Below are 17,272 nucleotides of genomic sequence, written 5' to 3' on the forward strand. Positions count from 1 at the left end.
ACAGTGGCTGACGCCTGTAATCCCAGCACTTTGGGAGGCTGAGGTGGGTGGATCACGAGGTCAGGAATTCAAGACCAGCCTGGCCAACATGGTGAAATGCCGTCTCTACTAAAAATACAAAAAAAAAAACCCAAAAAAAATTAGCCAGATGTGATGGTGCATGCCTGTAATCCCAGCTACCCGGGAGGCTGAGGCAGGAGAATCACTTGAACCTGGGAGGCGGAGATTGTAGTGAGCAGTGACCCAAGATTGTGCCATTGCACTCCAGCCTGGCAACAGAGCGAGACTTTGTCTTAAAAAAACCAACAACAAAAACAAACAAAAAAAAAACAAAAAAACATCAGAGCTTTTATGTTTTGTTGATTTTTTAAAAGTAATAAGCTTAGCAGAAGTTATCCTTTCGCCCACAAAAGCCTGGGAAGTACATATAGCACTCACCATTGTAACACAGAATAGAAATAATAAGCCAGTCCGGAATATTCATGACCAGTTTCAACAAGAACATTTTCCAGTTGGACAGTAGAAAAGAGATGTAGTACTGTCTTATTTTAACAATGTTCATACGTTGGATGTTAACTGTGAGTCTATCCTTGATGGCAAACTAATTTAAGAGCATAAATGATGGGTAATTTTATATGAAGCAATATGTAAGTCTCTAATGCTAAAACACCCTCTCAGATTCCGATAACAATGTTTCATTCTTGCCTGACTTTCTCCAGGTTATTGAGTTTCCCCAGGTATTGAGAAGATAACTTATAAGACACCCCAGAATTAAATTAATAAATTTAATTAACATAATGCATCATTAACTCCCTTGTTAGTATGAGAAACTGGCATATTTCTCTCCTGTTATTACCAAGTTCCTGAATTTGTGTAGGTTTGACCTAGTTTACAGTTGCTTAGTATTTGAGAATCATGGCATTTTTGCTTCCACATTGCCCAGCTAACTTTTGCGGCACTCGTGCTACAATCCCCTGGGGATTTCTCACTTATCCCTGGGCCACAATACCAGGCAGTGGCAGTCTCAGCAATTAGTTGGCTTGCCTTTCTCACTCGGAAACCTGTGGTTCACCCACCAATCAATCACTGGAGGAAGTAAACACATTTCTTATCACCTGCAGCCATATCCTTTTCTATCCTCTTTTCTTGAAGTCTTTCCTTTTTCCCTGATGTCTCATACCCTATTTTTTTTCAATCCAAGCAGAGTATTCTTCCCACCTTGTGTGGAAACATTTCCTCTTCATCTAACCTGTAGGATTGCGTCTGTTTGTATCTTCCAGAATACATCATTAGCTCTTCATTCAGGAAAGTGACAACATGGCTTTAATTAACATGTTGCACCAGTTAGCTGGAGCAACATTAGAAGAGCAGTAAATGATACGGGTATGGCTTGACTCTGTGTCCCCATCTAAATCTCACGTTGAATTATAATTCCTAGTGTTGGAGGCGGCGCCTGGTGGGAGGTGATTGAGTCATGGGGGCGGACTTCCTCCTGGCTCATAGTAGAGTTCTCACGAGATCTGGCTGCTTGAAAAGTGTGTGGCGCTTCCCCCTTCTTTCTCTCTGTCTCCTGCTCCCAGTATGTAAGACATGCTGGCTTCCCCTTTGCCGTCTGCCATGATTGTAAATTTCCTGAGGCCTCCTCAGCCACGCTTCCTGCACAGCCTGCAGAACTGTGAGTCACTTTCGTCTCTTGTCTTTATTACTTACGCAGTCTCAGGTAGTTCTTTATAGCAGTGTGAGAATGGACTAATACAGATACCATGTTTGATGATGGCAAAAGGGAAGGCTCTATGCAAGCCAGAAAAAGCCCTGCCCATGAGCTCACTCTGACTTACTGTTATGGACATTTCCGAATAAACATTGTTTGTCATTAATCCACCACATCACTGTAACTGTAAACAGTAGTTACAGTGGTATCTTATGTTTAGAATATATATATATGCTTGTGTATGTATATTTATGATTCAGGTAACTGACTTGGAATCTCTATACGTTTTAATCAGAAATATATTATCAGTAGTTTTCCATTATCTTTATTTCGTTGTAAGGTACTGAGTAAGTATTCTCATCACATCTTGATAAAAGTAGGTATATAACTGAATGGGCCCAAAAAGCAATTGTAATAAAGTTGCCATCTGGTTTCTTCACACGAAATGTAGTGGCCAGATTTTGGCAATGGTTTCTCTGTTGACACATATAAAACTTTTTCAGCAAATCTCATTATCCTTAAGCAGATGATACCATTGACCTTTTTTAAAAAATATTCCCAAAAATGTGAATTTTGTAAAGTCATTCCACCCTGGTTCTTCCCTGTCACTGGCCATTTTTTACTCCTTTCTCCCTCTCTCTCCTATTATTCTGATTCGATGTTACATTTTTATGTTCTTCAGGCTTCTCTATTCTTGGCTTTTTTTCCAGATATTCTTTCAGTTGAAATGCCTTTACAACTGGTTGTGCAAAAAAAGAAATTACTGGCTGAAGTAACTGAAGAGTCCCGGGGTGGCTTAGCTTCACTGAGGTGCCAAAATGTGTTACCAAGATCCGCTTTGGCTCTGCAGGACTGACTGCTCTCCTGCTCTGTGTGGAGGCTTCATTTGTACACCAAATATGCCAGCAAGGGGGCAAGAGCAGAATCAAACTGCAAGTTTCTGGATGCAAACCTAGGGGAAAACCCAAGGTTCCCTCTCTGTGAAGCCCCAGTGGTATTTGACTGATAAGAGTCATTCTTAGTCTAGAGGATCCTAAGAATCAGTGGAGTGTGCTAACTAGCTTAGGTTTGCGTTTGGCACTGACATTTTGGATAGGACAATTTACTGTGCAATAATGTCTGGGCATTTGGTGGTACTTAACATCCCTCAATCTAGGGAAATAAATACCTGTAACATCCCCTTCAGAATGGAGAACTACCAGGTCAGACCCATCAGGGCCCTTAAATTAATAGTTCTGAATTGGGTAGAATCCATCTGAATCAATGCTGTGGGCTCAGAATGCAGGAGGATAGATTTCTGATAGGAAATGTATTTACTATTTAAGGAAAAAGGTGTGAATTGTGGCTGCAGTGAATGGATGTCTGTTATAGTGTTTCTCAATTTCTATACCCTTTTCTCAGGTATTATCATCCTTAAGACTGTAACTCTCAATGGTCAGCTAACAGCAGGATTCATCTACTGAGATCTAAGCCAATGTGTGCAAATAACCTCGACTGGTACTGCAGCCCCATGGGGTCTAGTCTTGAGCCTATCATTTCCCCTTCATCCTAAGTTTGTTATTCCACGTTATCTCACTTTCCATTGTCTATTCCGTGGTTCAGCACATACTGTGTCCTCTGCCAAGTCACATTGATTATGTCTGCTAAATATTGTTATAAACCATCCTTTCCAATCAAATATTTTTGTAATGCCTTGAGTTATCAAAAGAGAGTAATTGTATTGTTGCAGAAATGATTTATCTAACTCATTTTAGCATTTCCCTACTTATCCAATACATAACTGCCAGAATATTCTTTCAGATATTAAATATGATTATTTCAGTACGTTGATACTATTTAGTGATTTCTGATCCTTTGTAAGAGAGATTGAACTATGACTGACTGTTCAATTATAGTTGGACACTTATATGGCCTGTGGATTAAATCTGCCCTATTCTCTGTTTTTTGTAAATAAAGTTTTACTGGAAGACACTCAGGCACATTCATTTACACGTTGTCTATGACAGCTTTCATGCTACAAGAGCTAAGTAGTTACCTTTTATAGATTAAAATGTTTTGACAATTACCCCATAGAATAAAATCCTAGTCTATTAGAATGCCATGCCCTCTAACATTTTGCTTCTATTATCACATCCTCAGCCATCTATATCTTGAAAACCATCTTACCATACTTTTAAATACCAGATTTGATTGGTTCATGGAACACAGCATGCTATTTCACTAGTTCTTTCCTTAACCCCTGCTGTCTTCTTCATTTGATCTAATTTCAAATCTTATCCAAATACAATTACACTTTATTTCAAAACATTCATCTCAGACGTAGCTTCTTCAGAAAGTCGTCTGTGATTCCAGGTAGATAAAATATTAATAATTTCATTTTTGTTTTACTTCTCTACATTAAACTTTATTCGATTATTACAATTATATTTTTTGTTCATAAATTCATTTTTGCAATACCCTGTGAAACTTAAAAATAGATATTATGCATCATTAATATTGTTATCCCAAATCTCCAAAACATTCTTCTTAATATGGTAGAATCATAATAAATATTTGGCGAGTGCATAACTGAATCATTTTTAATTCTAAATTGGGGATACCAGGTAAACATTATCCACACAATGGGCTTAACATAGCCTAATTTTGTTTGCGTACATTTCATTGTACGCTAGGTTACCTGTGGAGTTTCCATGATGCATGATGTTAATAAAAACTAATGTAGCTCTACTCTTAGTGAGGCTAGCTACCACTTAGTATGAAGAATTAACTTTGATTTAGATAGGTAAGGTGATGATGTTGAGGAGTTACTCTCATAGATGGATACTCATTCTCTTAGAAAGCCAGTACTATTAGAGATAGGTTTGGTGGAAATGCCGTTAGAATTTTTGTAGAAGTTTCCTTAGCAATGCAAATACCGTCTATTGTAATTTACTAAAATAACAGCTAATGCTCATGGTTCATTATTACAATGGTGTTAACACCACTCTCTAACATTGTGACATCTTTTTGAAAGCAATATGATTTCTATGTTTGCTTTAATTATAAAATACAAATTCTATAGTGTTTGGGTAACTCTTTGGCAGTCCCTGCCTCTGACTCCCCAACTTCTTACCGCTACACCCAGGGATGTACAAGGTTCAGGGTCACTCACTTTACTGAGCTTTTATTGATAAAGGCAGGAATGGTTTTGCCTTTACCTATGATCTATAAAATCAACAAAGATATTGATGTATGGTACCTTACCTCCACCATCTTGGTTAGATTATAATCAGTTTACTCATGCAGATAGCAGGAAGTTTTGTACTCTTGGAGATTGCACCTGGGAAGAATGACATCCTGGGTGCTTACGTTGCCTTTAACTCAGCTCTCCTCTTCTCTGCCCACTCCCTTGGTCCAATCAATACAGATGCCTTTCTGACATCTTCCCTATCCCATGTTTGTTACTCTTGTGTAGTTTGCCTTGAAGACTAGAGACCTGGCCCAATTCCCATCCTGTGTCCTTGGGGCCCTGTTTTATGTGTCACGCTTCTTAGAACACGAGCACTTCTGTTTTCCAGTCCTCGTTTGGCAGACTGACTCCTGTGCAGATATCTGTAGAATGTGTCCCACAGCTTCTGGAATTCAACATTAAGATTCCACAAAAGTACACCTTGTCCTATCATTTAACCTTTGTTTTTAAAATATTGCTTAAACCATCATGAAACTTGTTAGGCCAGTTGATACCATACATATCTGAATAGCTTACCCTTCTTATTCTATTGGTATAGGCTGATCCATTTCCCAAATTGAGTTTGTAACATTTCAAGTTGGATCACAGTGTCTTCTGACTGAACTCTTCTGCAGTATAATACGCTTAAACCTAAGCTTGAGTGTTGTCAAATAATATGTGAGTACTGCATGGAAATGGGGGGAAATGAAAAAGATGAGTAATATCCAGTTTTTCTCAGAAAATATTTCCATCTTAATAGAAAAGTCAGTTTGGCCAGGCGCGGTGGCTCATGTCTGTAATCGCAGCACTTTGGGAGGCCACGGTGGGCTGGTCACCTGAGGTCAGGAGTTTGAGACCAGCCTGGCCAACATGGTGAAACCCCATCTCTACTAATAATCCAAAAAAAAAAAAAATAGCCAGTCGTGGTGGTACCTGCCTGTATTCCCAGCTACTGGGGAGGCTGAGGCAGGAGAATTTCTTGAACCAGGAGGCAGAGGTTGCAGTGAGTCAAGATGGTGCCATTTGCACTCCAGCCTGGGCGACAAGAGTGAAACTCCATCTCAAAAACAAAACAAAACAAAACAAAGCAGAAAAGGCAGTTAAAGGAAACAATTATATGCATTCTATAGTGAACAAAAATGAGTGCTGAATAGAATTATATGTGAAATACAGCATGAGTTTATACAAAAAAGTAATTACTTCTTACTAATGGGATCTAGGGAAATTTATCCTAGGCATGTGACTTGAAATTCAGAGTGAAAATAATTATATATACATATAATTACATATTGTTAATTAATGGAGATACTTTCTGTTCTGAATAAATATCTTGTAAAAAGGTACAGATATGAACATGTCAAAATTGTGTTACACATTTGTCATATAAGATGTACATGTTGAAATTAACCAATTAAGGATGGATTTAATACAGAAAAATAGGTCTAAAGAAATGGTGATTCATGCTAAGGCAGTATATGGTAATAGAGGTTTTAAGCTGAAGAAGAATATGTTTCCTAGAGTGAATTTTTATTTCACAGCAGAAAAGTAGGTCAATAACATTTTTAATTTTAATGGCTGATGAATGTGGCAAAAAGTTCAGATTTTGGGCATTAGAGCATTCCTCTTTGGTGATCTTAGTAAAAGTAGTCTTAAAAAAGATGTCTGAAAAAAAAAGTAGCCTAAGGAGGTAATTGAACAAAAATTATTTTTTAAATTAACAAACATGATATAGATGTATCTATTTCTCCCTCTGAAATTAGGCTTAGATTCTGCTGAGCACTGAAACTGGCTTTCATCTCTAGACAAGCATGGCAAGTTTTCTTTTGTTACTTTCTCAACTTTCCCCAATTCCACCAAATGTACTATGTCAGTCCTTTCAAGAAACACACTAACATGGTTTTGAAGAGATACTTATTGATTGGGCATATTTCAATTAGAAACCATTACTAGCATATTTGTATTCAAGTATGATGCTTCCTTAGGGATTTGTAAGTGCTCAAGCATTCCTCTTTGAAGCCAATGATTTTCATATTTTTTATATTTCTTCAGTTTCATAGAAAGCAAAAACATTATAAAAGAAAGCATCTCTCATGTGCATTATGACGTGGTGGAGTAAGTGTTCAAAACATGTTAGTTTTACTCCCATGGAAGACAGTGAATTCTACCATTGCTGCCTCTGGTTACACGGGCTTGACTCCAAAATCCTATTCTTTCTAAGCACCACTTTGCAATCCGAAGACGTAAAAGATGTCCTACCTGAACAGAAGAGCTGGTCCTATCCTCACTCTCTCCCTTCACTTATGCTTTACTCTCCGAGTAAAGAGATATTTCCCTCAGGTTTAATGCATGTAGCTACGCAGGTTGAGTTTTATTAACATATAAAAACCAGTTAGTCAAACCCCTCAAAAGAGCAGACTTTAATTTTCCCTTGGCATTTTTTTAGGAAGCGTGTTTTCATTTGAAATGAAATCTATCATGGATTCTAACATTGTATGGAGAGCGTTGCAGCTCCTAAGAACCAAGTAGCTTTTAATCTGTTTTGTGGACCCTTGGGATATCATGTATTTTCTAGAAAATAACTTTACCATGGCACAGGTACTCACTACTTCCACAAGTGTTTTAGATTTTAAATAATTGTGTGGTTTTTTAAAATATATATTAGTGGATTTGTATGTGCTGGAATACATCAAGGCTTTATTTCCCACTGCTTGTGCCAATCCTTACTGAAGCCAATTCAAATGTTTGGCAATTGACTTTTTCACTTAAATACTGATGAAACAGATTATACTGAGAAGGATATTGTTCACTATTCTTGGACCATTTATAAGAATTTCTTTATGACAGTTGTTCACCCATGATCTATAAAATCGACAAGGATTGTTAATATTGATGTATTGTAGAAGACTACTAAGTGTTCAGAGGGAGTATGAGAGTCTTAGACCAAACATTTTGAGAAAAGAATGAATATTAGTCTCTCTGGAAACATTTTCATCACTAATTGTTTAGTGTCATCTTTCATTTTTAAGTATTCTAAAATTTATTAAGCATCTACTATGTACCAGACAGTGTTCTGAACTTCAGGTTAAATAGTGAAAAAGTATACAAAATTTTTCACCCCATGCATCTTATGAAACTCAAGCACTCAGTGTCTGCTTGCAACTTTAGAAAGAAATGCATATTTTCCTTGTAGTTACGACTCACAATGTCCCAACATTTAAAATTTAGTATCAAAATAACATAATGTGTATCTGACTAGGTAATGCTACTAAAACAGAGACCAAAATCCTAATTATAATGAGGAAACATATCATTAGTGATGGTGGCAACTAGTAATATAAAATTGAATAAATTTATTTTATCAAAATGCAACTTCAAAATTAAAAGCACAGTTTGGGAAATTATTTCAATTATAAACGTATTTTGGAAGTATTCAACTACAAATAGCAATTTGTTATTGAAAATTTTCTTATTCAGTATTAATAGGGATATATGATATGAATAACCAAGCAAATTCAAGAGAGCATGATTAAAGTCCAAAATTAATTTAATATAGTGAAAATTAAAGGGCACATTTAAATAGTTGATGCTGTTTGAAAAGAATAAAAGTTTTGCGTCCATGTAAGTTATAATATTGATGCAAGGGAGGCAGTTTAATTCATGTAATGACTAATAAGCATATTGTGTTACAAAAATATATTTGTGCCTGCCTTGGAAGCTGAAGAAAGCAGCACTGTGAATGTTTTTCCCAATTGGAATAAGCAGTTTCTATTCTGGATCTCTCATTAAGTGGCTATCCTCTGGAAAAAAAAAATTAAAGATTTGTGGGAATTGTTTATCATGTAAAAAACTCTACATAAAGCATTAAAGTTTGAAAGAAAAATAGGACAGATAATTTAGTTCTAATTTTTGCCTTACTTTTGCCCGTGTTCCTAAGCAAATCCCTTAATCTCTTTGCATCCCAGTAGGTTAGCAGGTTGGAGAAAAGAAAAGAAAAACAGGGTAAGGGGATTTTCAGGGGTGGGTTTGAAGTACAGTTAGGTACATTACAGAATATGTTAGAGAAACCTCAACAAGAAGTTGGGAATGGAGCAAAGAACCAAAGAAGGCGATGATTTTAAGCAATACTAAACAGTATTTTAAGCAATACTAAACCAGAAGTAAGGGATTCGGGCCAAAATTTAGTCAAGATAGGTAAGGATTTGAAAAGGAAATAAGTGAGAAAATTAGAGAAAAAGTATAGACAGTTTAATAATTGACTATCAGATGGTGTGGAGTAATCTCTAAAACCCAAATATTGTTGCAGGGTTGATGATACCAGTGCGCTGTATTGAAGGAATGCCCATTATAATCTTCAATAGAAAATATTTTGTCTCAAAATACCACAGAATTTGAAATTCCACCATTTAACCTTTATTATTTTGATTTCTGAAAGGTTTAGTTCTTCAAATTTCCCTAAATAAAACATAAGTAAACTAAGGACAAGCTCTTGCGGGAGTGAGATCCAAAAGGAAACACAGAGAAGTATCATACACTTAAAAAATAAATCCCTTATGTGATTCTCCAGCTAGTTAGCAGTCTCCTCATCGGTGCCACCTTGGGTGACTTCACTGAAGCTGCACTTGGTTCATGTTTCTTCATTTAGCCTGCATTCTTTAACCCTTTGTGTCTTTTGGACTCGTATTATAGGTTCACTGAAAGTAACAATACTCATCACACATCTACAAAAGTAAAAGGCCACCAAATCCCCAGTCGCCTTGTTTTTGTAACCTCCTTTTTCCAGCCATTGCTAAGCTGGGACAGTGGTTTATCATTCCGAGTCACTAAAAAATTAAGAGGCTAGTATTCCACTGGTGAGGCACCATAGAGAACAAGGCACTCCGATTGAGATGGTTTGGCTCTGTGTCTCCACCCAAATCTCATCTTGAATTGTAATCCCCATGTGTTGAGGGACGGACCTAGTGGGAGGATTATGGGGCAGTTTTCCTCATGCTGTTCTCCTGATAGTGAGGGAATTTTCATGAGATCTGGTGGTTTAAAAGTGTCAGTTTACCCTGAGCTTGCTTTCTCTCCTGCTGCCTTAAGAAGAAGGTGCCTGCTTCCCCTTTGCCTTCTGCCATGATTGTAAGTGTTCAGAGACCTCCCCAGCCTTGTGGAACTGTGAGTCAATTAAACCTCTTTCCTTCATAAATTACCCAGTCCCAGGCAGTTCTTTTATATCGGTGTGAGAACAGACTAAGACACTGATGATGATTATGCCAACACAGAATGGTTGATTTCATTTTACCATTTCTGTTGAACTGTTTTAGATTTCTGGAGAGCTAAAAGTCTGCCATTCAAAATGTACAATAGTTAATTGGCCATCCCTAGAATTTGTTCAAAGGTACATCCAGGTTTTGTGAGGCCTATAACTTATACAATCTGGGCAATAATCCTTTAACAATGCGTATAGCATTAGTGAAACTAAATTAGGTGGAAGTCCCTGGAAGGGGCCCGTGACATTGAAAGGCCCTGAAGCTTAATCTTCATTAGCTTCACGATAAGTCAGCCTCTACACATGATATAATTGGTCCTCACTTTTTAGGGAGCGAGGAAGGAATGGTAAAATCAGCAACTGGCTGGACTTGAAGCAGCAAAAGAAGTCTAAGTTTGGCTCTGCCATTGGGCTCACTGATTGCTTTCACAGACTCTGAGGCTGAGGATGTTACCACTAAATTATCAAAGAACAGATGAGGTCTAGAGAGCAGCAAATCCCAACTCTTTACTTTTTAATTTGACACTACCCAATGTCTTTGCATTGTAGTGTCTTTCATTTTTAAAGGTTTACTCTTACTGGCATACAAAACAGGCTAGATCTGCTTTCCAGTGGTTCCAAAATGGAAAACTTTTTGTGTCTGCATCTATTCTTACACTAAATATTTTAAACAGGCCCTTGTCTCCTACTGTGTCATTTGTCCAACTATTAATTATTTAAGTGTCTGTTTGGGGGTGAATTGTGAATCCCAAATAGATATGTTGAAATCTAACCCCTAGAACCTCAGAATGTAACCATTTGGAAATAGATTATTGAAGATATAATTAGTTTAGTTAAGATGAAGTCATACTTGACTAAGATGGGTCCTTAATCTACTATGACTGGTGACCTTATGAGAAAAGGAGGAAAAAACAGACACGGGCACACAAGCGAGAATGCTGTGTGACAACAGACATTTAGACAGCTGCAGCTACAAACCAAGGAATACCCAGAAGTGCCAAGGAACCACCAGGAGATAGAAAGAGGCAAGGAAGGATTTTCTGCTGCAGGTTTCAGAAGGAGCATGGCCCTACCAACATTTTGATGACAGACTTCAAACCTCTAGAACTATGACAGAATACATTTCTGTTGTTTTAATCTACTCAGATTGTAGAACTTTTTATGGTAGCCTCTGGAACCTAATATGGCATCTAATCCCAATTATGGAGCCTCAGTGCTGGGCATATAGCAAAGAATGTGATGTTATACACCCTGTGCTTATGTAATCTATTGAGAAATATTGACTCTAAACATTATGTCTGTCTATCTATCTATCTATCTATCTATCTATCTATCTATCTATCAATCATCTGTCTGTCTATCATCTATCTATCTATCTATCTGTCTATTATCTATCTATCTATCTATCTATCTATCTGTCATCTATCTATCATCTCTCTCTCTATCCTCCTGCTTAACAAATGCAATAAGAGAGGGAATAATTCTTCAGATCCTACTTTATTTATCTCTAACATGTGGAAAAATATCAAACATGCAGCTCTTGTTCTGATTATTTAAAAAAGATAATTTATATAGAAACCCTCTTGGAAGCTTGAAAGAATACCAAATAATGGTTGGAAGGCAGTGCAATGGCATTGAACGACTGGGGTAAGCCCAATGCTTTTGATCACAAATGACAGCAATCCAGCCAATATTTCTTTAAAGTAAAAAGAAGACAAAACAAACCCAGGAAATTCAATCAGAGGCTTGAGTAGCTCCATGAAGAGGAGCTGGCTCAGAAAAGTCATTTGTGGACAGTAGGGAAAAAAATCATATACAAACAAGAAACACACCAGTAGAATTAGATGACTAAGAAATAGAAGTATATTTTGCCTGATGGACAAAGAATGTTGCTCAGAAAAACAATATTCACACAAGGCTTGCCACTCTGGGCTCTCCACTTGAGCTTGAATCAAGCCTCTCCCACTTATTACTAGATCTTTGGCAAGTTAGTACTGTGAACCTCAGCCATTATTTTCCAAGTTGAGATAGATATCGCTATCCTGAAGAGTTTTTGTAAAGATTGGTTTGGAAAATATCTATAAAACATATTTCTTCGTTGGAATAGGTAACCAAATTGATATTGTTTATGATGGCAAGCAGAAAATTCCCAAATTCCATCCCTTACCTCTGTTCACTTCCTAATCCCATTATGTTAGGCTACATGGGAAAGGGGAATTAGAGCGTCAGATGAGATTGAGGTTGCTAAAAAGACACTACCATCAGAGTGAACAGGCAACCTACAGAATGGGAGAAAATTTTTGCAATCTACTCATCTGACAAAGGGCTAATATCCAGAACCTACAAAGAACTCAAACAAATTTACAAGAAAAAAACAAACAACCCCATCAAAAAGTAGGCAAAGGATATGAACAGACATTTCTCAAAAGAAGACATTCATACAGCCAACAGACACATGAAAAAATGCTCATCATCACTGGCCATCAGAGAAATGCAAATCAAAACCACAATGAGATACCATCTCACACCAGTTAGAATGGCAATCATTAAGAAGTCAGGAAACAATAGGTGCTGGAGAGGATGTGGAGAAATAGGAACACTTTTACACTGTTGGTGGGATTGTAAACTAGTTCAACCATTATGGAAAACAGTATGGCGATTCCTCAAGGATCTAGAACTAGATGTACCATATGACCCAGCCATCCCATTACTGGGTATATACCCAAAGGATTATAAATTATGCTGCTATAAAGACACATGCACACGTATGTTTATTGCAGCACTATTCACAATAGCAAAGACTTGGAATCAACCCAAATGTCCATCAGTGACAGATTGGATTAAGAAAATGTGGCACATATACACCATGGAATACTATGCAGCCATAAAAAAGGATGAGTTTGAGTCCTTTGTAGGGACTTGGATGCAGCTGGAATCCATCATTCTTAGCAAACTATCACAAGAACAGAAAACCAAACACCGCATGTTCTCACTCATAGGTGGGAACTGAACAATGAGATCACTTGGACTCAGGAAGGGGAACATCACACACCGGGGCCTATCATGGGGAGAGAGGAGGGGGGAGGGATTGCATTGGGAGTTATACCTGATGTAAATGACGAGTTGATGGGTGCAGCACAGCAACATGGCACAAGTATACATATGTAACAAACCTGCACGTTATGCACATGTACCCTACAACTTAAAGTATAATAATAATAAATAAATTAAAAAAAAAAAAGAGAGATTAAGGTTGCTAACCAGCTGACCCAAAAATAAAAAATAGGGAGATGACTCTGGGTTATTCAGCTGGCCCCAAATAATTATGGGGATGCTTAAATGAGAAAGGGGGAAGTGGAAGAATCAGTGTCAGAGTGATTTGATGTAAGAAAGACATGACTAGGCTTTGAAGACTGTGAAAGGACAGACCAAGAAATGAAAGAAGCAGGAAACAGCAAGAAAACAGGTTCTCACCTGGAGCTTCCCGCAGGAAACGCATTCCAGCTAAGATGTGCAGTGAGCTGAGTGAAACCAGTTTTGAACTTCTGACTTTTAGCACTGTAAGACAATCTGTGCTCTTTTCAGCCACTGTTTGTGGCAATTTGTTGTAGCAGCAATGGGAAACTAATATAGTTATTTTAATCTTACTGAGAAATATAGGACACTTATTAGGATGAGCGAAGTAAGAGACTATAGTAATGAAGAGGAAATATATGAAAATAAATTCATGAAACTTGCATAAAATCTAAGGAAAATGTGGGCATATCATAGGTGATTGCAATACGCTGTGATTAAGTGATTGACAAAGATAAAATGTTTTCCTAATTGGGACATTAAACTTATGAAAGCGTTCCTGGAAGGGTATAGGTGCTGGGGAGTTTCATGCATCTGAGATTGTGTGATTTTTCTTTCCTTGAGAAAAATTAGGGGGGAAATAGAGAAACTGAAAGGAGTTCAGGTTGAATAGAGTTAAAATTCAAAGAGTGAAAAAATGACAAGAGAGTTAAGTCAGATAGGGAAGCACTACACTACAAGTACACTGTACTGCACACAGAATTTGACCCGAGTTCCTCCTTTCTTGGCCTATCTTATCCATTTTATATGCTATACTACATGATACTACTATACCATACCATATCACATCATGCCAGCAGCTGTAGAATCATGTAGAAAAGCATTAGAATACTTTCGTGAGTCTTGAAACAAATAACACTCTTGAGTCTAATAACACGTAACTATTGAGTCTTATACATAAATTTAATTTTAATGATGAGTTAATCATTTGTGTTACCATGGGTAAGTTGGGTAACTTCTAGAAACTGTTTTTCTTTAACTGATAGAAGAGATAAAAAACAAAATTCCTTCCTCATGGTTTGTTTTGAAGACTAAATGAAATAATACAGTTCCTAGCACATAGTAATGAATAAATGTCACTATCATAACATAAATAATAATTATTATGTTACTGCAATTACTATTATTATGACTATTGTTAGTATCAACCCTGAAAAGATTTTGAAAACCATTTTTAGAAGCTTGAGCTTTATCTTCAATGCAAAAAGGAACCAAAGAGGATTTTCCATGGAAAGAAAATGATCTGATTTGCATTCTACAATAATCACTTTGGAAATAACACAGAGGGAACATGAACACTGACCTATTCTCCCTCCCACTATACACTCAAACCACAGTGAATGAATACAAGGTATAAGCCCCACAGATGGAAAACAAGGAGAAAACACCCTAAGAAAAAGGTAATTTTGGAAAACAGCAAGACCAAGACCAGTGCATGAGTAGGAACTGATTTTTCAAGGCAAAGTTGAAACCTAGATGTCTATAACAAGGAAAACAAGTCAGCCCGCATGTAATAGAACCTCTGAAATGCTCAGACTCTGAGGAAATGTGCTTCTCTACAACCGGGTGTTCAGGGAGGAACTGAAATGAAGAGAAGTTTCTACTCTTTCAGCCACCGCTGCTCTTCCTAAGTCCACCGCAGCAAAATGATGAGTGCCCTAAAGATTCTGGAAAAGTGGAAACAAGACGCAGCTGGGCTGGGAGTGAAGCACTGTACTGTAGAAGAAAGTTTGACTTATGAGTGCACATAGAAAGGAAAGCCTCTTTGCCCACTGGACATCTAGAATTTGGGCAGCCAAGCAAGCTCATTCTTTTCTGGTATGTGATTGGAGTGTTTCTCTCTGGGGAATATCTGGTTTTATTTCTTTTCTTCTTCTTCTTTTTTTTTTTTCTTTTTCTTTTGAGACAGAGTCTCGCTTTGTTGCCAGGCTGGAGTGTAGTGGCGGGATCTCGGCCCCTGCAACCTCCGACTCCCTGGTTCAAGCGATTCTCCTGCCCCAGTCTCCTGAGTAGCTGGGACTACAGACACGTGCCACCACGCCTAGCTCATTTTGGGATTTTTAGTAGACACAGGGTTTCACCATGTTGGCCAGGATGATCTCAATCTGACCTCGTGACCCACCCACCTCAGCTGTCTGAAGTGCTGGGATTACAGGCATGAGCCACGGAACCTGGCCAGGGAGTATTTCTAAATAGGAAAACAACAACAACAACAACAACAGCAACAACAACAGCTATCATTAATTGTATTTTGTGCCCTTGGAAGAACCTGTCAATTCTGCCATTGTTATTTTGTTGTGGGGCAACACATTAATGCCTTATAACTAATTACTTTGTATTGCCTTTTTTTTTTTCTCATTAGAATTTCCCACTCTTTACAACACTGTTTATGTACATACAGGCCCCCTGAATTATTTTGTTTCGTAATGTTTCCCTAGTTCCTAGAATATTGCCTGACCCTATGTATTAGTGAGGGTTCTCTAGAAAGAGCTAATAGGAGATATATATATAGAGATAGATAGATAGATAGATAGATAGATAGATAGATAGATAGATAGATATACACACACACACGCATACATACATATATATATATGGTTTTATTCAGATAAACTTACACAATCACAAGGTGAGGTCCCACAATAGGCTGTCTGCAAGCTGAGAAGCAAGGAAGCCAGTTTGAGTCGCAAAACCTCAAAAGTAGGGAAGCCAGTGGTGCAGCCTTCAGTCTACGGCTGAAGGCCTGAGACGCCCTGGCAAATCACTAGTGTTAAGTTCAAGAGTCCAAAAGCTGAAGAACTTGGAGTCTGATGTTTGAGGGCAGGAAGATGAAGGCAGGAAGACTCAGCAAGTCTGCTCTTGACACGTTCCTCTGCCTGCTTTATTCTAGCCATGCTGGTGGCTGGTTAGATGATGCCCACCCAGATTGAGGGTAGGTCCGCCTCAACTAGTCCACTGACTCAAATTTTAATCTCCATTGGCCACACCCTCACAGACACACCCATGAACAATACTTTGCATCCTTCAATCCAATCAAGTTGATACTCAATATTAACCATCAGACCCTGTGTGTATATATGTAGGTATACACATATGCATATATGTATGTATATGTATATTGTTTAAGTAAATATTGAAAAATAAACTTTTACTTTCCCATGTTGTATGTTCTTTACAGACAAGTAGGGAGATCAAACCAAACGGACAGATAAATGGATCTCATATGATCAGAGGCAATGCAGTGAACAGACAAGAACTTAAAAGGAAAACCAAATAATGAGAGAAAAGATACTGCATGTTACAAGAACAGATGCTATGAAAAAATCAGCAAGTACTCCAAGAAAGAACTCTTGGAAATTATAAAATACATAATTTTTTTTAAAAAAATGAAAAGTACTGAATGACAGTCTTGAAAATATAGCTTAGATATTAGAAATGATGATCAAATGATGGCAAGTAGTAAACAAAATAACTGAATTAGCTTTGGAAGCCCAGTGTCTGACTAAGAGAAATTTCAGAATAAAACTCCCAAACATAATAAAAATGAAGGAGAAATTAATGAAAGGAAGTGAAGGAAGCCAGTGAAGTGAGGGAAGGAAGGAAGGGAAGAAAGGAGGATTCAGAACCAAATGATTTATCCAGATTGCATAGTGCCCATGGATAGCTCAACAAAAGGAATGAAAATACTGTACTTTCAGTAGACAACTTGATGATTATTCATTTCCTTTGCTAAGACAAGGTAGATAAA

General features: G+C 37.5%; 1 long non-coding RNA gene across 1 annotated transcript in view; it reads left to right on the forward strand.

Moving 5' to 3' along the window:
• Window positions 1–1,598: 1,598 nt before the first annotated feature.
• Window positions 1,599–17,272, forward strand: part of LOC139359981 (uncharacterized) — a 489,579-nt gene continuing 473,905 nt past the window's right edge. The window contains exon 1 of the long non-coding RNA XR_011616811.1: window positions 1,599–1,675. This is a non-coding gene — a long non-coding RNA (uncharacterized lncRNA). The remainder of the gene's footprint in view (window positions 1,676–17,272) is intronic.

The sequence above is a fragment of the Macaca nemestrina genome, chromosome 19, assembly GCF_043159975.1.
Source record: "Macaca nemestrina isolate mMacNem1 chromosome 19, mMacNem.hap1, whole genome shotgun sequence".
Classification (NCBI taxonomy): Eukaryota; Metazoa; Chordata; class Mammalia; order Primates; family Cercopithecidae; genus Macaca; species Macaca nemestrina.